Source organism: Tachyglossus aculeatus, chromosome 21 (genome assembly GCF_015852505.1).
Source record: "Tachyglossus aculeatus isolate mTacAcu1 chromosome 21, mTacAcu1.pri, whole genome shotgun sequence".
NCBI classification, from domain to species: Eukaryota; Metazoa; Chordata; class Mammalia; order Monotremata; family Tachyglossidae; genus Tachyglossus; species Tachyglossus aculeatus.
This window is the reverse complement of record NC_052086.1, coordinates 58,073,944-58,095,893: the sequence shown is the minus strand read 5'-3', so window position 1 is coordinate 58,095,893 and position 21,950 is coordinate 58,073,944. Positions and strand designations below refer to the sequence as shown.

At 46.4% G+C, this 21,950-nt stretch overlaps 1 protein-coding gene across 2 annotated transcripts in view; it reads left to right on the top strand.

Moving 5' to 3' along the window:
• The first annotated feature begins 20,106 nt into the window (after window positions 1-20,106).
• Window positions 20,107-21,950, top strand: part of SLC29A4 (solute carrier family 29 member 4) — a 32,525-nt gene continuing 30,681 nt past the window's right edge. For both annotated transcript variants that reach the window (XM_038762943.1, XM_038762941.1), the window contains exon 1: window positions 20,107-20,141. The gene's annotated coding sequence lies outside the window, so the exon portion shown is untranslated. The remainder of the gene's footprint in view (window positions 20,142-21,950) is intronic.

Below are 21,950 nucleotides of genomic sequence, written 5' to 3'. Positions count from 1 at the left end.
CCACACATATCCCAGGAGCCACCTCTCTGTCCTGCTCCCAGGTCAATGCCTGCTATTACCACCTGATTGAATCCTAGGCCTCTCTGGAGTTCCAACCGAGGTGCAAGTCCAAACAGACCCCACTAAACTCTACAGAAAGGGCTCTGAGAATGCAGACAACTCTCTTAGAGATAGTCTCCCTAGGACTAAAGTTTCTCTCCCTGTGGACCTGCACACCTAGATTCCTGATGCTGCTGCATCATGGTAGGCTCCCATCTTCTAGACTGTGAGCCCGTTGTTGGGTAGGGATTGTCCCTATCTGTTGCCGAATTGTACTCTCCAAGCACTTAGTACAGTGCTCTGCACACAGTAAGCACTCAATGAATATGATAAATGCGATTCAATGAATGTGACTGGGATTCACAAACAAAGGCTAGTTATCAATGGCTTGGTGTCTACGTCAGGGGAAGCATTGCTTAATGTTCCTTAAGCCTACCTCAAACCTTTGGACTACTTTTCTGGAGCCTGCTCTGAACTTTAAAGTAATGGAAAATGAAAAATTTTGATAGCAGTGAGTAATATGTAGTCTAAAAACCCAGAAAAAACTCACAGCCCCTCTCCAATTTGGACTAGCTCAAATCTTCATTGTGGATCGGGATGAAGGTATTGAAACTCTGAATATCAAATGTGTCAAGGAAAGTTGAGTGGGATTGCTCACCCCCTGGAATTCTAAGAGAAAGTTCAAAGGGGCCAAGACAAAATGGAAAAATGATCCCACAGAAATGGGATGAAAAAGTACTAGACTAGGGTCAGGTCAGGTGGAAAGATGGAGTCTCAGGGTAGAAAAACATACAGAATGAGGAAAGTTTGGTTAGGCAATCAATCATATATATATATATTGAGTGCTTACTGTGAGCAAAGCACTTTACTGGGGAGAGTAGAGCGTAACAGAGTTGTTAAACACATTCCCTGCCACAAGTACAATGGGGAAAGACGGGAGTGTAACAGTAGACCACAAGCTGAATATCTCAACAGTGCAGTGCTGTTGTTTCAAAAGATAGTATGGTCTTATGGTGTGTGGGTTAGCAGGACCATGAGACAGGAAGAAATCCTTCCAGTATAGTTTGGTATGATCCTTATTGGAGTATTCAGCCCAATTTTGGTCTCCGCACTTTTGCAAGGATGAAGAGAAGTTAGAAATCAGTCAAAGACTAATAAAATGATTAAAGGACTAGAAGTCCTTAAGATGACCTGGAGTTGTTCAGAAATGAGAAAACTGAGAGTGACTAACAACAATTTTTAAGTATGTAAAGTTTTTTTTAAGGGGAGGCTACTGACTTTTTGTTATCTATGTTTACTGGGAGTTATTCTAGCACCTAACAGAGTGTTAAACTCCCTGAAAGCATTCAATTAAATCCTTAATACTAGTGAAGAAGATGTTGACAATAGCATCCTATGCAAATCGAAAGACTATTCTTCAGAAGAGAATCTTACTGTGCATTAGGTTTATGAGCCCAGAAACATGGGCTTCCTGCATCCTAGCCCTGATGGTTGGAGGAGGCAAAGAGAGTGAGGGTCCCACCTACTTACTCTGAAGTTTATCTGCAGCCTCAGGGAGGGCAGAATAACCCTAGACTAGACCAGACTACCCAATTTGGTGCTCTGGGTAGTTCTAGAACACTTGGAAGGGATTATTCTGTCCTTGGGATTGAAAAAGGTCAAAACCAAGATGGTGGCATCTCTTCCTTCTGAGAGGAGATAAGTGGGCTGGCACCTCAGCCTTTTCTGGGGCCTAGTCATCTCCACTCGAACAGGGAGTTGATGAAAGAAGGGAAAGATCAGTGGTCTCCTCCTTTCTCTTGGAAGAATTGTTACCATACTTTCTAAAAGGTGTTTGCCAACAAGTAGCATAACCTAAGAATTTACTCATCAGATGACATGAGTTTGACAGTGCTCTTTAAAAAAATAATAATAATAACCTAATGTGCAGTTGTTTTCCAGAGCTGTGCTTATAACCTGCAAGTCCTCTGGAAAACAGATGACTTTTTTTTTTAAGTCCAGAATCTTGGTGAATGTTCCAGTGGTGAATGATGAGAACTCTAAATCTGAGTCTCTCCTTTATCCAGTGGGAGACATGAAACCTGTGACCCAAGGAGTGATTTGCCGTCTCCCTCCCAACCCCAGCAATTTCTGACAGAGGCACACATCCTCGGACTCCGTGGCAGAGGCTGAGGCTGGAATTGGTGTGAATCTCTCTGCTGAAGAATGCCTGGCACCTAGCAGGTTAAATGATATATGTTATTGTGCCCAAACTCTGTAGCTGCTGCATTGCTTGTTGGCCTGAACATTCTGTTGGTCCTTAATTGGCTTCATTTTTCATTCTGGCAGATGACATTTCTTCAAGAGAGTTTGTTGTTAACCGGACAAGAAAGATGTAAATGAACATAATCCTGCTGCCATCAGCTAGGAGAGCGAGCGGTTCAGCCTGGGTGGACCTGGTCAGAAATTGTGAGATGCTTCTTCCCCTCCGCCCAGCCCTCAGCTCTTCCTTGCTCTGGAGTTTCCTAGCCCCAACTCCATCTCTAGCCACTGAGCTTAGAGTGGACTGAGATGTAGCAGAGTGGACAGGGAAGCAGTGTTGTCTTGTGGAAAGAGCTCAGGTCTGGGAATCAGAAGACCTGGGTTCTAATGTCAGCTCTGCCAATTCCTTGCTGTGTGACCTTAGGCAAGTCACTTCACTTCTCTGTGCCTCAGTAGCTCATCTGCAAAATGGGGACTCAATACCTGTTCTCCCTCCTACTTAAACTGTGAGTATCATGTGGGACCTGATTATCTTGTATCTACCCTGGTGCTTAGTACAGTGGTTGGCATATAGTAAGTGCTTAACAAATACCGCAGTTAATGTAATGATAATAATGACTGTGATATTTGTTCAGCTCTACTTTATGTCAAACCCTGTGCTAAGCTGAGGTACATACAAGACAATCAGGTTAGACACAGTCCCTGTCTCACATAAGGCTCACAATTTAACGGGGAGGGAGAAAAGGTATCATCCCAAATTTATAGATGAGGAAACTGAGGCAAAAAGATGCTAAGTGACTTGCCCAAGGTCACTCAGCAGGCAATGGCAGAGCCAGAAGTATAGCTCAGGACCTCCAACTCCCAGGCCCATTCTCTTTCCACAAGGCCACACTGCTTTACCACCAACAGTGGTATTTATTGAGCACTTACTATGTGTAGAACACTATACTAAGTGCTTGAGGGAGAACAACACAACAGAGTTGGCAGACATGTTCCCTGCCCACTAAGAGCTTTACCTAGCAATAGTCTAAGCTTTCTTTCCTGCTCTGAGCTGCACTAAGATATTTCACCCAGGATCTTTTTTTTATGGTATTTGTTAAGTGCTTACTATGTATCAAGCACTGTTCTAAGTGCTGGGTAGATACAAGTTGATTAGGTCAGACACAGTCCCTGTCCAGCATGTGGTTTACCGTTTAAATAGGAGGAGGAATAAGTATTGAGTCTCCATTTTACAGCTGAGGGAACTTAAGGTGCAGAGAAGTGAAGCGATTTGCCTGAGGTCACACAGCAAGCACTTGACATTAGAACCCAGTTCCTCTGACTCTCAGGACCAGGCTCTTTCCACTAGGCCATGCTGCTTCCCTGCCCACTCTCCTAAACCTCAGAGCTGGGAAGAACTGAAGCCTGGGTGGAGGGGAAGAAACCTCTCACAGTTTCTGACCAAGTTCATCCAGGCTGAACCGCTTGCTCTCCTAGCTGATGACAGCAAGATTATATTCATTTTCATCTTTCCTGCCCAGTTAATGACAAACACTCCTGAAGGATTTAAATCAACCATTCAGATGGTCATCAGCCTGCACGGTGGAGGAGGAGGCTTAATCAAGAAGAACATTTTAAAAGGGAGAAGGAAACTTGGGAGCATAGATCCTATTCTTTACTTCCCTTCACTCCCCCCCTCCCCAATCACCACTTGACCGTTTGGCATGTACCTGAGCCATTTTTGGTTGCTCTCCCTCCCCCATTCCTGGTGAGGTCTGCATTGGAAGTGTGGGTAGGTGGGATTCTCCCTGTCTTCTAAGAGGAAAGCTTAAAGTCCCTTCTGTGCCAGGCTCAGTGGGAGTGTGGCTGTGGGAAGGGCTGTAGAGACTGCTCCTTGAACCCATGTTATTCCTCTTCCACAGAAACCAGATGTTGGGATCCAAAGTGCAGCTCTCAGGACTGGAAGCAGGAGAATCCCCGAACCAGAAGTGTGAGTATCCCTGAACTGGAAGGGCAGGATCTCTGAATCAGAAGCACAGGGACCCCTGGGCCAGAAGTCACCAACTTCCATATCCAAAGTGGATCCCCACCCCAGTGCTGAAATCTGGATTTTGATGGGCTGATTTTTAGAGTACCAGGCGTGTGAGGACCCTGTTGAAAATATTACAATAGATATGCTCTCATAAAGGGATACTTGCATTGGTGTCTGGAAGACCTTCCAAATGGCAGGAGACCAACCAACCCCCAAACCTCCACCTCCACACACCCCCAAACACACACCCAGATTTTAAAGAGAACAATGAGCTGACCAATGCAGAGCCTCTGTCCTATGGCGGTCAACAACACAGCTTCAGGTTGTCAGCCCAAGGTTGGCCCCTGACTGCCGTCCCAACATGTGACGTCACTGAGTATGCAGTATAACATGATGAGACTCCTTTTTCTGTAAGTATATGAATTTTACATGATCCTAGAGCATTTTTCCATCACCATCATCACTGGTATTTATTGAGGGTTTACTGGGTGCAGATTACTGTACTAAGCGCTTGGATACAACAGAGTTAGTAGGTATGTTCCCTGTCCACAGTCAGCTTATAATATAGAGATCTCATGGAGAACCTCCTCCCTCCCTCTGAGAACCTCCCCCCCCCAAAAAAAAAAACCTCACTCTCCCTACTGACAGGGGGCAGGGGGAGGTGTGTCGGTCCTGATGGACTAATGGAGGATGGAGGGCATGGATGGGAAGGCAAAGAAGGAAGTTGGGAAAAGCTGATGAGAACTTAGGGCTGGCAGAAGGGGGACTTTTGAACCTCCAACTTATATCCAAAGCCTTTGAGTTCCCCTCACTGGTCACTATGAAACTTGGCACAGCATCCAAAAAAGAAAAACTGTTCATGAAAGTCCCCAGTTCCATACTAAAACCAAAAAGGGGCCCTGACAGCTGAAAACAGATTCTCCAGCATAAAACTAGATGACAGAACCCCTACTAGGATAAGAGAACGGTGGAATCTGAGTGACTTCCCCATTTATTGTCCAGCCACCTGTGTAAAGAAGCTTCCTAAATTCCTCTGTGAATTACACATAAAATGGAAGGCACAGTTTCAGCCCTCGAGGGACTTACCAGCTAATGAGGAAAACAAGACAAACAAGCATATATTTAGACAGGAAAGCATGAGACAAATGTACACAAACACACACAGATGTCTATAGAAGGATTTGTGCACCTGGGGTTGATTTACTAGAGTGTTTAGATTTGGGATAGAATTGATCAGGGTTCTGTGACTCTGCTCAGTAGAGGGAAGGAGCATAGTCTGACCAGGATAAAGTGACTCTGGGAATGTATGCTGAATGTCTACAATTACTAATGATTGGTTCAACCAACACCCTGGGGAGCGAGATTCTCATTGTCTAAGGCTGAGTCCCCCACCCCCATCAAGTCTTCTCTGGGAAGACTTGAGACAGCATTTTTAAATCAGGATCACTGATCACTGAGGAGCAGCATGGCTTAGTGGAAAGAGCATGGGCTTGAGAGTCAGAGGTTGTGGGTTCTAATTCCGGCTCTGCCACTTGTCAGCTGTGTGACTTTGGGCAAGTCACTTCACTTCTCTGGGCCTCAGTTACCTCATCTTTAAAATGGGGATTAAGACTGAGCCCCACGAGGGACAACCTGATTACTTTGTATCTACCCCAGCACTTAGAACAATCCTTGGCACATACATAGTAAGTGCTTAACAAATACCACCATTATTGTTATCATTATTACTATCACTGTATCTCACACCCAGATTGAATAGTTTAGAGGCAGATAAAATAAAGGGGACCTGAAAATCAATCCACCTAACAATTAGTCAGTGTATTTTTTTGAGTTCCTTCTGAGTGTAAATTGGAGGAATATAACAGAAGAAAGACATCTGTTCCATGCCCTCAAAGGATTTCACAGTCTAGAAAGAAGGCCCACAGGCAAAAACTATTTATGAAGGCTGGTCATAGGAGGACATAACAGGCAGTGGTTCAAGTTAATCAGGATGGAGAGGCAAAATAAGTAATTGAACGATCAAATGAAAGAGCCTTTATAAAGTAACAAAGAGGTGAGCTGGCTGCACTATGTCGGAAACAGGAAGAAACTCCAGGAATTGAGCCCACTTCATCCATCAACTGCTACTCCCCAGGAGAAGGAAGATATTGCCTAGGCTATCAATGCGAACTGAAAACACTAAAATACCGTTCTGCTCCCTTCCTTAGGCACACAGCGAAATGTAAAGAGGAAGATCCCTAGAAATACAGTGGGAAATACCTTACAACAAATCCAGACTCTGTCTGGTGCCATCTGGAAGAAACGCTCTATGTGTACCACAAAGAGTCTTAGAAATAACATCTGCTAGCAAGCCTGGGGAAGGGAAGCCTGGAAGGCGTCATTTGATGAGTTCAAGTATCTGCAGAAGTTTCACGCAGTCTGTCCACTACAGACAGAGCAAGAGGAAATGAGCAGTTGTAGCATGAGGGATCTAAGGTGAGTATTAAAAAAACCAGGTTTCCTTGTATCTAAGTGATCACATCTTGCAATGGGTTACTAAAGGAGGGAATGGAATCTACTTCTTTGGAGGTTTTAAATACAGCATCTTTTATCATGTGATTGGGATGATTTGGATTTATCCTACCTGTTAGAACGTAAGTTCCTCCAGGGCAGGGGCCTTGTCTTTTACTCCTAATGTGAATCTGCAAATACCCAGTAGAGTGGTCTACACCCAGTAGGTGTTTGATCAGTGCTTAAAATTAAGGCAGAAGTGGGAATCTTTAAAGGTACCTTCCATTCCTCTGATTCTTGGGAAAGCAAAACTGCAAACTGACCAAACTCAGGGCTGATATTCAGGATGGGGACCTCACACACTGCAAACTGGAATAAGATCTTTGTGGGTAGGCTTCCAAGCACTTAGTACAGTGCACCACACTGTAGGTGTTCAATAAATGCTACTGCTACTACTAAATGTAAATCGTGGCAGAACTGCCAAACATGGAAAAGTCCCATGTGAGACCCTCAGAAGTAAGGACTCTAACCTGTACACCTGCACATCTAATGACAGCAGGATGGGAGGGTGTTATTGAAATGCTAAAATATTTAGATTAAAAAGTAGAGAATTGAGTGGGGGCCCATAATATACATTTCCACCAGGGAGTTAATTGTGAGGTAATGAGAATCCACTTTGAGACAAAGCAAGTTGGTGAGGATAAGGATTAGTTGAGAGATTTAAAGTCTATATTTGAGCTGGAAAGAATCGGGTGTCTGTTATATTGAATAGGGGAGGAACTTGAGACCAGAGTTTGGAAATAGGAACAGAGAAAAAACAAAGTGAGATTTCTGCTAGCTTCTACTTTGTTATGATTAGGTGCGTCCTATTTCTTTTTAATGGTATTTATTAAGTGCTTACTATGTGCCAGGCACTGATCTAAGTGCTGGGGTAGATACAAGCTAATCAGCTTGGATACAATCCATGTCCCTCATGGGGCTCAGTCTTAATCCCCACTTTACAGATGAGGTAACAGTGAAGTGAAGTGATTTGCCCAAAGTCACACAACAGACATGTTTTCCTGTGCTTGGGTCGTAGGTAGGGTAGGCTGGAACGAAATAAAGCATTCCTGGTTTTTACTACCCTGATTGGGGATCGGACGACTAATACAGCAGACTCACATAAAAACACCTTCAAAACAGTCTGCTCCTTTCCTGGGCACTCTGAGGAAAATCTATCTGGGGTCGAGGTTTGACCATGACAAGGTCAGTAAGCCTAATGCTGAAGGTGGGGGTTGGAGTTGGGGGGAGAGAGAGAGAGAGCTCTGAAAAGCAAATAAGAGGTTCATGTTTACAGTTGGCTTGACAGGAAATCAAAAGCATTTCTGGTATTATAAAATGCTCTAATTTTCATGCCGTTTAAAAGGCCCATCTATTTTCATGAGATGCTGTTAAGGTTGACAGTCCCACATTCCTTCCCATGCTGTTCTTTAACACTTTTCCCAGTCTGCCGTCTTGTCCGAGTCACACCACATGCAATCAGTCAATGGCATTTATTGAGCACTTACTGTGTGCAGAGCACTCTGCCAAGAGCTTGGGAAAGTAAAATACAACAGAGCTGATAGACATGGTCTCTGCCCACAAAGAACTTACAAAGTGCAAGGGGAAATAGACACTAAAAATAATTGCAGGTAGGGGAAATAAAAGAATATAGGATATGTACATAAATGCTATGGGGCTGGGGTGAGTATAAATCAATCAGTAGCATTTACTGAGCTCTTACTGTGCACAGAGCATTATACTAAGTATTTGGGAATGTACAATACAACAGAGTTGGTAACCATGTTCCCTGACCACGAGTTTACAGTCTAGAGTATAAAAGTGCTTAATGGATACCCAACCAAATGCATAGTCAATACAGTGGGGAGTGATTATTTGGGGAAATGAAAGCTTAATCAAGGAAGGCCTCTTGGAGGAGATGTGCTTTTAGGAAGGATTTGAAGGTGGAAAGAGAGGTGGACTGTCAGATATGAAGAGGAAGCAGATAAGAGGAGAAATATATGAAGAGAGGCAGCGTGGCCTACTGGAAAAAGCATGGGTTTGGTAGTCAGAAGGATCTGGGTTCTAATCCCAGCAACACCACTTGTATCCTGTGTGACCTTGGGAAAGTCACTTAACTTCTCTGTGCCTCAGTTACCTCATCTGTAAAATGAGGATTAAAACTGGGAACCCCATGTGGGACAGAGACTGCCTTCAACCTGATTAGCTTGTACCTACTTCAGTGCTTAGTGCAGTGCCTGGCACATTCTAAGTGTTTAACAGATACCCTTAAAAAAAAAGTGGAAGGGAATTCTGGATCACAGGGAGGATGTGGGCCAGGGGTTGGGCAAAGTAGTCCTCAAACTACAAACCCAGCTGGGAGAGGTTGTGGAATACTGGACTGCCCACTCTCCAACCCCACCAAACCTAGTCCCCCCAACCTCCCGCTTAAACACACACACACAACCACACACCACATATCCAGGAGTGGACACTGACAGGGGACTTGCTTCTGCCCAAATATTCTTTGTCCAGTACCTCGAGAGTTTGGTTCTTGGATATTTTGAGACTCTGTTGGCTCTCTCCATACTGTGACATGAAAAATCAAGAGAGAGCATGTGAGGGCATATGTGTTTGGACTCTTAAACAAAGCTGTTCAGGCTGATTTCTGGCTCCACTGCCTTGAAGTGTTTCTTGTGGTATTTGTACTCTGGTGATAGGTCCCTCACTGATAGCAGAGCCAGCTATTCCCCACTACATGGGCACCCAAGGGAGTCGTGAAGACTGCCTTCTGTAAGGGAGAGAGAGAGGAGAGAGAAATTATGAGAATCATTCCTTACTTTCTCATTTTGAGGGGAAAATTTGGGGGTGCAGGAAGCTGCAAGAAGGATTTTAGTAAATTCACGACTGTGGTGGGTTGGAAGACAAAAAGTCATGGATAATACTAATTACCATAATAATAATAATGATTATGGTATTTAAGTGCTTACTATGTGACAGGCACTGTACCAGCGCTTAGAACAGTGCTTGGCACATAGGAAGCACTTAACAAATACTATCATTATTATTATCATTATTATTAAGTCCTGGGGTGCATAGAAGTAAATCGGGTTGGACACAGCCCCTGTCCCACTTGGGGCTGCCTCAATCCCCATTTCACAGATGAGGTAACTGAGGCCCAGTGAAGTGACTTGCCCAAGGTCAAACAGCAGACAAGTGGCGGAGCCAGGATTAGAACCCATGACCTTCTGACTCCCAAGCCTATGCTCTATCCACTACAGATGTGAAGAGGGGTGAAAGTAAAAAAGTTCCTTTTACTGGAACTGCAAGAGGGGTTGTGTCCAAAGGGACTGACATGCTTTGCCATCCCTGGGTCATGGCAGTGAAAGAAGTACGTGCTTGGCTGTAAGAGCAGGCTTTAGGCAGAGGGGAAGGTGGGCCTGAAACTTCTACAAGCACAGCAGCAGTGAATGAACAGGGGAGGTGTCACGGGGAGGTTGGAAGGATGGCCAGAATGGATCCAGCTCATGGGCCCACTGAGGCCAAGGCCTGCCACAGGTCCGGGCTAGAGACCATGTCTGGCCAGCAGAAAGAGATTGAGCAGTGGGAGTAGGGTGTGGGCTTTCCCCTCCATCTCCACCCTGGAGAGCCTCTGAACCCCCAGAGCCCTACAGGCTTATGGTTGGAGTGGATGGGGCTGCTAGTGGTCTGGTGGTAATGCTGCCTGTGGCCTGGGGAACCAAACCTCAGCCCAGCTTCACACTGCTGCCTCACGACCCTAGCTGCTCTTTTTCTTTTTACTGGTATTTGATAAGTGCTTATTCTGTGTCAGGCACTTTTTTTAAGCACCGGGGTGGATGCAAGCTAATCAAGCTGGACACAGTTCATGTCCCACATGGGGCTCCCAGCCTTAATCCCTATTTTACAGATGAGGTAACTCACTGACACCACCACAAGAGCCCCCAAGCCAGTGAGCCCATAAAGGGGCCCCCAGCCTGCTTAAGAGTCCCTGATGAGGCATGCCGGCCCCTATTCTGAGCCATGGGGAAGGAAAGCTTGACCCGTAAGAAAAAACAATATGAAATGGCAGCAACACTTCGTATTTTACTGCTATGAATGTCTGCATGTCTGGATGTTAGATGATTCATCCTTAACCTAGAGGGTGGAGATCTGGGGGTAGGGAACTGTCAAATGTCCCTTCGAGCATCCTGATACACTGTCACGGACAAAATGCTGGGTTGGCTGGGGCACCAGTTTGACTCTGAAGTGCTTTACTTACACTTCTTCACTCTAATTACCTTGGACCACTCACTTCACCCCTTGGTACCTCAATATCACAGCATCATGCCTAATGGATAGAACACGGGCCTGTGAGTCAAAAAGACCTGGATTCTAATCCTGCCTCTGCCACTGCTCTGCTGTGTAACCTTGGGCAAGTCATTTCTCTATGCCTCTATTACCTTATCTATAAAATGGAGATTGAGCACATTATGGGCAGAGATTGTCTCTCTGTTGCTGAATTGTACTTTCCAAGCGCTTAATACAGTGCTCTGCACACAGTAAGCACTCAATAAATATGACAGTGACTCTGATGTGAGTCTCATCTTGGACATGGACTGTGTCTAACCCATTGTCTTGCATCTACCCCAGTGCTTAGCACAGGGCCTGGCACATAGTAAGCACTTAACAAATACCATTTAAAAAATCCCCATCTGTAAACTGGGGATTGTTATGAGGATGTTGGAAGATAAAAGGAATAGATGTGAAAACACTCTGCACTTTTAGGAAGAAAGGAATCTAGGTATTAATCATGAATAATATTAATTATTATTGTTAAGCACTTACTATGTTCCAAACACTGTTCTAAGCACTGGTTTAGATATAAGTTAATCAAGTTGGGCACAGTCCCTGTCCTACATGGGACTGATACACTTATCCCCATTTTACAGATGACTAACTGAGGTTGGTGGCATTAATAATTCATTCATTCATTCATTCAATCGTATTTACTGAGTGCTTACTGTGTGCAGAGCACTGTACTAAGCGCTTGGGAAGTACAAGTTGGCAACATATAGAGACGGTTCCTACTGAACAATGGGCTCACAGTCTAGAAGGGGGAGACAGACAATAATAATAATAATAATAATGATGGCATTTATTAAGCGCTTACTATGTGCAAAAACAAAACATGTGGACAGGTGTCAAGTCATCAGAATAAATAGAAATAAAGCTAGATGCACATCATTCGCAAAATAAATAGAATAGTAAATATGTACAAGTAAAATAAATAGAGCAATAAATCTGTACAAAGATATATACAGGTGCTGTGGGGAGAGGAAGGAGGTAGGGCGGGGGGATGGGGAGGAGGAGAAGAAAAAGGGGGCTCAGTCTGGGAAGGCCTCCTAGAGGAGGTGAGCTCTCAGTAGGGCTTTGAAGGAAGGAAGAGATGAATAATGTTATTATAAATGTGCATGTGAGGGAGTATACCTGTGTGGATTTCAGGACTTGCCCTTCCTAGCACAACTCACAAAGAAAATGCTAATGGGGGGTGTTTTGGATACTTGCTTTCCACTTCTGGCATATGTATATATGTTTGTACATATTTATTACTCTATTTATTTATTTATTTATTTTACTTGTACATATCTAGTCTATTTATTTTATTTTGTTAATATGTTTGGTTTTGTTCTCTGTCTCCCCCTTCTAGACCATGAGCCCATTGTTTGGGTAGGGACTGTCTCTATATATTGCCAACTTGTACTTCCCAAGCGCTTAGTACAGTGCTCTGCACACAGTAAGTGCTCAATAAATACGATTGATTGATTGATTCTGGCATTGTTGGAACGAACATCTCTTGCCCTGGGGCCAATGAATCTACTAATGGGGGAATGGCATTATTGAATCTGGGAAGATTGGTATTCATAACCTACCTCCTTATAGCTGCTGCCAAAGCCAGTGTGGGGAAGGGAAGCCCAACCTTTGTCCTCTGTCACTCAGGGTTGCTTTCTGCTGCTTGGGCATGGGCCCCTGGAGCGTTCTATATCCTTAAGAAAATCAAGCAAGCACCATCTCCACCCCTGACAGACATGTGACTTGTTCCTCTGCCCATGGTCTCCTTAGGCTCCCTAGCCCAAGTGGGCAGGGAAGGTGTCTACTAACTCTGTTATAGTGTACTCTCCCAAGCACTCAATACAGTGCTCTGCACACAGTAAGTGCTCAATGAATATGGTTTATTCATTCATTGTCATATTTATTGAGTGTTTACTGTGTGCAAAGTACCATACTAAGCACTTGGAAAGTGCAATGCAGCAATAAAGAGAGACAATCCCTGCCCACACCAGGCTTAATAATAATAATAATAATAATAATAATGGCATTTATAAAGTGCTTACTGTGTGCAAAGCACTGTTCTAAGTGCTAGGGAGGTTACAAGATGATCAGGTTGTCCCATGTGGGGCTCACAGTCTTCATCCCCATTTTACAGATGAGGTAACTGAGGCACAGAGAAGTTAAGTGACTTGCCCAAAGTCACACAGTTGACAATTGGCAGAGCTGGGATTTGAACCCATGACCTCTGACTCCAAACCCCGGGCTCTTTCCACTGAGCCATGCTGCTTCTCTTACAGTCTAGAAGGGTAGTGACAGACATCAAAACAAGTTAATAGGCATCAATATAAATAAATAGAATTGTAGACAAATACACATCAAACAAGTAAACAGGTATCAATATAAATAACTAGAATTATTGATATATACATATGTACACAAGTGCTGTGGAGCGGGGAGATGGCGGGAGAGCAAAGGGAGTGAGTCTGGGAGACACAGAGGGGAGGGGGAGCTGAGTAATTGGCTGACTATAGGAATGAGTTCTAGCAAGATGGGGGTTGAGGAGGGAATTCCAGGATTGAGAATTCCAACAGTATAGAACAGAGGTTGAGGAAGACGAGGAAACTCATAGGTGCAAGAATTTTCACTGGGGTCCTATCCTTTGGGCTTTCCTGACCAGTTCTATGAAAACAGCAGCAGCACTAGTTGAGGCAGTATTTCCTAAGCTAAAAACTGGGAAATCAGAAGGGTTACAGGCCTACCAGTTTTCCCCTGAGGTCTAGAGTCCTTTAACCTCTGGCCATAGTCAGATTGTAAACTCATTATGGGCAGGGAATGTGTCTACCAACTCTGTTTTAGTGTACTCTCCCAAGCATTTAGTACAGTGCTCTGCGCATAATAAGCACTCAATAAATGCCATTGATTGATTGATAGGCAGAGGACCACACTTTGTTTTTAGGGAGATAACCCTTAGCTTCTGGACTGGAAGTTTGGAAAGTGGGAAAAAGGGAGAACTGTAGATTGGTCTTTGCTTTTCTCAGACCAAGTGGCGAGCAATGAAGAAGTGGCTTCTTGGATAGCTTTCAGTTGTGCTGTTTTGGCCTATTCGGTAGGAGACCAGCTTTCAGTAGCTGACTGGGCTCTAGATTATTCATTCATTCATTCATTCAATCATATTTATTGAGAGCTTACTGTGTGCAAAGCAAGTATTAAGCACTTGGGAGAGTATAATAAAACAATTAACAGACACATTACCTGCCCACAACGAGTTTAGAGACCAGATACCTCAGGGTGGATTGCCAATTGCTTCTGGGTGGATCACCCAGTGTTTCTGAATGGATCACCAATCGTTTCTGGGGGGGACTACAAATTGTTTAGAGGCCAATCAGTCAATCAACCAATCCTATTTATTGGGTGCTTGCTGTGTTCCGCGCACTATCTATGGCTTGGTAGAATATACTACAGTATGCTTCCCGGGCTGATAATAACTGCTAGTGGTGAGCTAAAGCCAAAGCAAGGCATGAAGGCAGCTAAGTGTGTTTAAAGAATCTATCTGAGGTGTCTAAGAATGACAACTGCCTGTCTTCATTTGCCATAGCTCCATTTATTTCCACCTTGCTGCACTTCATTACTGCTTCTTGTATAAACAAACTGAGAACCTCTCTCCTGAATTCTAGATCCAGATGAAGGATGTGTGGAGGGCACCACACAATCTATCAAAGTTATTTATTCAGTCCTTACTGTGTGCAGAGTGCTCTGGAGAGAATTAGAATACAGCAGAATTGGTAGGTATTACCTTGTCCACATTGGGCTTACAGTCTAGCAGGGAGACAGGCCTTAATCTAAATTATGGATATAATTTATAATTGAGAAGCAGCATGGCTCAGTGGAAAGAGCATGGGCTTGGGAGTCAAATGTCATGGGTTCAGATCCCAGTGCTGCCAATTATCAGCTGTATGAGTTTGGGCAAGTCACTTAACTTCTCTGTGCCTCAGTTACTTCATCTGTAAAATGGGAATTAAGACTGTGAGCCCCCCCATGGGACAACCTATTCATCTTGTATCTTCCTCAGCACTTAGAACAGTGCTTTTAATTTTGGAGAAGCAGCGTGGCTCAGTGGAAAGAGCACAGGCTTTGGAGTCAGAGGTCAGGGGTTCAAATCCCGCTCCGCCAACTGTCAGCTGTGTGACTTTGAGCAAGTCACTTAACTTCTCTGTGCCTCAGTTACCTTATCTGTAAAATGGGGATTAAAACTGTGAGCCCCCTGTGGGACAACCTGATCACCTTGTAACCTCCCCAGCACTTAGAACAGTGCTTTGCATATGGTAAGCCCTTAACAAATACCATTATTATTATTATTTATTATTATTATATATGCATTAGTGCTGTGGGCCAGAAGGTAGGGTGAATATCAAGTGTTTATGGGTACAGATATACATTCATAGGTGATGTGGAGAGGGAGAAGGGTAAAAGAAGGCTTGATCGGGGAAGGCCTCTTGGAGAAAATGTGATGCCAGGAGTTGACTGCTATGACTGACAAGTTAATTCCAAGAGATAGGGTATTCACTGGCCCTCTCAGAAAATTTGGAGCAAGGAGGGTGGGGAGGGAGCAGGTGTGGTGTAAGGAAAGGCACTGTTCCTATCTGACCTCAAAGGGGAGAAGCGAAATCATTAATTTTGCTAGTATCTTCCTTCCTCCCTAGCATCTCAACCTCTAGCTGATGCTGTCTATATAACTGAACAAGCTGGAGATTAGCAATGGAGAAGTTTAACTTACATCTCCTTTAATAATTCATAATTATATTATTTGTTACGTGCGTACTATGTGCCAGACACTCTTCTAAGCACTGGAGCCACTGTCCTGAACACTGGGCACTGTTCTAAGCACTTCTAAGAGATGATGGAAACCTGCCACAGAGCAGGCCAGAGTTCCCAGGTAGCCGGGAGTGCCACTCTGCTGAGTGAGAGGCTCTGGAAAAACACTCAATCCCCGACGTGGGTGTGACCAGAGGCCCCCGATTTGGCAGCAGAAACCCAGAAGCCTCTGTGCCTGAAACCCAGCCAGGGAAGGAAGCAGATCTGAGATGCAGTCAGTTAGAGCAAACTCTCACCTTCCTTCTCTGTGTGGCTAGACTATAAACTCCTTGAAGGTAGGAATCATGTCCACGAATTCTCTTGCACTCTCCCAAGCACCTAGCATAGTACTCTGCACAGAGTAGCTACTCAGTAAATTTGTGGCTTAGTGGAAAGAGCATGGGCTTGGGAATCAGAGAGTGTGGGTTCTAATCCCAGCTCTGCCACTTGTCTGCTGTGTGACCTTGGGCAAGCCACTTCACTTCTCTGTGCCTGTTACCTCATCTGTAAAATGGGTATTAAAACTGTGAGCCCCATGTGGGACAACTTGATTACCCTGTATCTACTCCATTGTTTAGAACAGTGCTTGCAACATAGTAAGCACTTAACAAATGCCATCATCATCATTATTATTATTATTGTTATTGAGTAATGGACTGTGACTGGGGATCGGCGATTCTCACCAGGACCACTAAAGAGAGGAAGTGGAAGGAGTGGCAAGAGGAGCAGTGTAGCCTAATGGAAAGAGCACAGGTCTGGAAGTCAGAGGATCTGGGTTTTCATCCCAGCTCTGCCACTTGTCTACTCTGTGACCTTGAGCAAGTCATTTAACGTCTGTGTATCTCACTTACCTCATCTGTAAAATGGGGATTAAGACTTTGAGTCCCATTGGGGCATGGATTGTGTCCAACCTAATTTACTTGTTTCTGTCCCAGCACTTGGTACAGTATCTGGCACATTGTAAGTGCCTAACAAATATCTTTTTTTTTTAAAAAAAAAAAGGGGGAGGAAAGTCAGGAAAATGATGGAGAGGTCAAGAAGGAGGGAGAGAAGAAGAAAGGTAGCTGTACCTTTTCGCCTCCCTTCCTCCCCTCCCCAGTTTCCATTCCATGGTCTGGTGTGATGGGTGTCAAGCAGAGCAGCCCCTAAGGGAACAGCAGAGCAGTGATGTTCCTCCAGTTCCTTATACTCCTCTGTTCCTTTCCTTGTCATTCCCTCTCTTTCTTCTCCCCACCCATCCCTGAAAGGTGGGAAAGAAGGCTGTGAGGTACAGTTTGCCAAATGCCTTCTTAGTAGACTATAATTGTCCTTTCTTCATTGCCCTGTGCACAGTGTAATTCCAATGGGTGGAAAGATAGAGCTTTTCTCCCCTCTGACCAGCTCCTCACCAAGAGTGAAGTGTTCTGGAGGCCAGAGGCCTGGCTGAACAGGGAGAATACATTTGGAGGCAGTGAAAGAGGTCACATCTCTAAGCTCATTTTGGGCAGAGAACATGTAGACCAGTGCTCTGCACACAGCACTCAATAAATACCACTGATTGATGGATTGATGAATGACTGTGGGATGGTCCCTCACAGATCTCCGATGAGGTTGGAGGTCTCCCCCTGGGCTTTAGGACAAAACTATCCCTTATAGCCTCTGCAGCCCTCTGCCACCACCACCACCACTGCTGCCCTCACAGAAGTGCAAAGAACTGATCTAAAGTCTGCTGCTTGGCCCTGGATAATTTCCCATAAGCATGCCCCATTCTGACAGGGTGAGAGTGAAAGCAGAGGTAGAAGTGAAAGGAGAGGCCTGAGGTGGCTAGTTTTGACAGTATTCAAATGAGAAGTGAGTTCTGATGAATAAGCAGCAGCTGGATCTATTCAGGAAGGGGGAGGAGGTGGATTAGGTGAGTAAAGGTGTTGGGGGGAACTGGATCTGCCTGGTTTCAGAGTCCCTTCTCACTGTTCAGCATCTAGGAAAGAGGAACAGCTCCTGGTGAATCTCTCTCTATTTAGGAAAAGGAAACAAATCCGGCATTTAGAAATCTTCCCTTTGCAACAATGCCTCCCACCCTTTAGTACCCCATGTTCACTGCTCGAACTCTTCCCGGAACTCTGGTATGGGCCCTGCCCAAATCCCCCTCTCCCTTCTGCTGGGTCCTGTATCCTCTCTTGTCCTCCAAAAGCCCGGGTCCCTCCCGCATCCTCCCAGGCAGACTCTCTCCTTGTCTCTGCCGCAGCCTCAACCTGTTCTCCCAGGCCCTTTATATCATCATCATCATCATCAATCGTATTTATTGAGCGCTTACTATGTGCACAGCACTGTACTAAGCGCTTGGGAAGTACAAATTGGCAACATATAGAGACAGTCCCTTTATATGGGACCGGTTAGTCACTGAAAGCCCCAGGGAAGGGGATGCTTTATTAATAATAATATCATACTATTAATAATAGTGTCATTATTATTATTGTGATATTTGTGAAGTGCTTACTAGGTTTCAAATGCTCTATTAAGCACTGGGATAGATACCAGGTAATCAACTTCCATATAGGACTCACAGTCTAAATAGGAGAGAGAACAGGTATCGAATCCCCATTTTGCGGATGAGAGAACTGAAACACAGAAAAGATGAGTGACGTGCCCAAGGTCACACAGCCGACAAGTGGTGGAGCTGAAATTTGGACCCAGTTCCTCTGACTCTCAGGCCCGTGGTCCTTCTATTAAGCCACATTGCTTCTCTGTTTTGTCCTAAGTGTGGAGACCTGAAGCCTGGGAGATTTTTCTGGCTGGCGCAGAGTCTCTGGCCATGGTCCTAACCAGGCCAAACTCCTCTAAGAATGGGCAAGGGGTCAGGGCTACCCTTAGGGTAATAATAATAATGATGGTATTTGTTAAGTGCTTACTATGTGCAAAGTACTGTTCTAAGCGCTGCGGAGGTTACAAGGTGATCAGGTTGTCCCACGGGGGGCTCACAGTTTTGATCCCCATTTTACAGATGAGGGAACTGAGGCCCAGAGAAGTTAAGTGACTTGCCCAAAGTCACACAGCTGACAGTTGGTGGAGCCGGGATTTGAACCCATGACCTCTGACTTCAAAGCCCGTGCTCTTTCCACTGAGCCACGCTGCTTCTCCTGGCTGGGGCTACGTTCCCAGGCCCCACACTGCCCTCCCTCCCTCCCACTGAGCAGGACGTGGGGAGCTCACATGGGGTCGGAGAGGAAGAGTGGCCCCGATACTATTTGGGGGCTCTTCCTTAGGGCCGGGAAGAAGGAAGGGAGAGAATAAGTTCAAGTGTCGACTTGTGTTCTGCAGCCCTAAAGTAGTTCGGCCCTGGGTTCATAATAATAATAATGGTATTTGTTAAACGCTTTACTATGTGCCAAGCACTGTTCTAAGCACTGGGGTAGATACAAAGTAATCAGGTTGTCCCACGTGGGGCTCACAGTCGTAATCCCCATTTTACAGATAAGGGTAACTGAGCCACGGAGAAGTGACCTGGCTTACCCAAGGTCACACAGCGGACAAGTGACGGAGCCGGGATTAGAACCCACGTCCTCTGACTCCCAAACCCGCGCTGTTGCCACCAAATCCACGCCGCTTTCCCCTCTTCTCCCTTCGGGGACCCCTGACTGGTAAGTGTCCCCGGGAAGGGTGCCTAGTGGGGGAGGGATGGGAGTCCCTCTGGACCCCAACCTCCAAGAGGGCATCTCCGAGACACCTGCGGGGGGACCAGGAGGAAGAGAAAGAGGAGGGGAAGGGGGGCTGGTTTGGAGGGGGCGGCTCCCTGAGAGGGGCTGGGAAGCCATTGGAGGAGCAGAGAGGAGGGAGGGGGCGAGGGGAGGGTCTCCGGCGTCCACACACACACACACACACACACACACTCACACACACTCACACACACACTCACACCCAGGCGCTCACCCGCACTGCCCCTCCCCTTTCTAGCCCGGCTGTCCGGCCCGGGGACCCTCTCGGGTAGGGGCATGGCTCCGGGTCCGGCTCCCAGGCCGAAGGCTCCCTGGAGGAGGAGGCGGTGGCCCCAGAGGCAGAGCTAGAGCAGGGAAGCTGCGGCACCCAAAGGCGGCGGCGGCGGCCGAGCCCCCAGACCCAACCCCATCCTCCTCCCCATCCTCCTCCCCCTCATCCCCATCCCTTCCTCCAGCCGGGCTCCGCCGAGGTAAGCAGGGCGGGCAGGCGGCCAACCTGTTGGAGCCCTTTGTCCGCGCCCGGGGGAGGAGGGCGGGGGACGGCGAGGGATATGGGGGGGGGGGGTCCCCTGCCCGCCCTGGGATCCAAGCTGCAAGGACAGGGGCTCTGGAGGGCTTTGGGGGGGTGGGAGGGGGTTCCCCAAGTCCTCTCCATCTCCGAGTCAGCCGGACCTCCCGGGGGCGGGGATGGCGGCGGGGTCGTGGCGGCTACCGACCTTCCCCGGGCCGGTCCCGCCCTTCCGACCGCAGGCGCGGCGAGGGCAGGCTTTGCGGTCGCCGGTGATCGAGGCTATTCGGGGAGTCGAGGCTCCTCTCCCGGCCGGAGCAGGAGGAGGGTCGGCGCGACGCCCCCTGGTGGCCGCGGCCCGGGTCGGGGCAGAGACCTGGGAGAGAATCCAGGGTCATCATCATCATCATCAATCGTATTTATTGAGCGCTTACTATGTGCAGAGCACTGTACTAAGCGCTTGGGAAGTACAAATTGGCAACATATAGAGGCAGTCCCTACCCAACAGTGGGCTCACAGTCTCGCCGGAGGTCAATCCCAGAGATGGATGGATGGATGGAAGGGTGTGTGTGTTTGGGGGGTAGAAGGGAAGCGGGGCGGTGTTCTGATTTTAGACTGTAAGCCCACTGTTGGGTAGGGACTGTCTCTATATGTTGCCAACTTGGACTACCCAAGCGCTCAGTACAGTGCTCTGCACCCAGTGAGCGCTCAATCAATACGATTGATGATGATGATATGTTGCCAACTTGTACTTCCCAAGCGCTTAGTACAGTGCTCTGCACACAGTAAGCGCTCCATAAATACGATTGATTGATTGATTGATTCCCGGAAACCTGGACTGCTATACACCAGCCTTGCAAATAAGTAGAAGCCGATCCACCAAATTGTTTTATTTTGGGGTTGGTTTGTTTTTGGACCAGCCAGAAGGTCTGTTGGTGTTACAATGAATCAACTCAGATGTCCATTTCCTGCTGGCTGCGGGGAGGAAGGTCCCTGCTTCATTAAACAGGCCAGTGAGCTGTGGGAGGGGGGTGGGGGTGGCACGGAGGAAGAGTTCAGGGGATAGTTGTTCCCTGCTGATAGGGGATGGGTAGGCTCCTGGCACTGACTTTATTGTGCTAGCCTGGGCTCGATGGAGCGTTTTCAAATCCATCCCGGCACTGAAGGGCACTGGGAGGACAGAACGTGGATTCCGGAGAGGAAAACGGATGAGTGAAAGAGGGTGAGAAACCCCTCCCCTTTCCCCTCCACCCCCACACACCCTAGTCTGTGTTCTGAAAATACTCCCTCCAGTTTCCCTTTTGAAAAAATGCATCTTCTGCCTCGAGCGTTTCTCTAAAATTAGGAATAAAGGTTCCGCTGGACCACTCACCATCAATTTCCTCCGCCTTAAGTCATCCAGTGTTCCTTACTTGCCTCAGGGCTCATTAAGCTATTAAGCAATTCCCCGTCTCTCTGTCTCCCGCCCCACCCACTCTTTGGCTTCTTTCTCCATGGAAGGGGAAGAAATGGAGTCCACAGTGGAGTCAATGGGCTTGGGGTTCACCCCCAATCTGTTTCCACATCAGTTTGCATTTTGGGTTAAAGTGCACAGCACACCGCGTTTTCCTTCCAAGAAGCACCGCTGGCACAGTTTATAGTAAATGTATTCCCTGATTGGATAAATGAGTGATTGGGGCAGCTTGGGAATTTTGCTTTTTTTAATTTGGGCACTCGTATCTGCAGGGGGCATAGCACCCTCGACCTGTCTTGTTCCATTAGAATGAGCTCG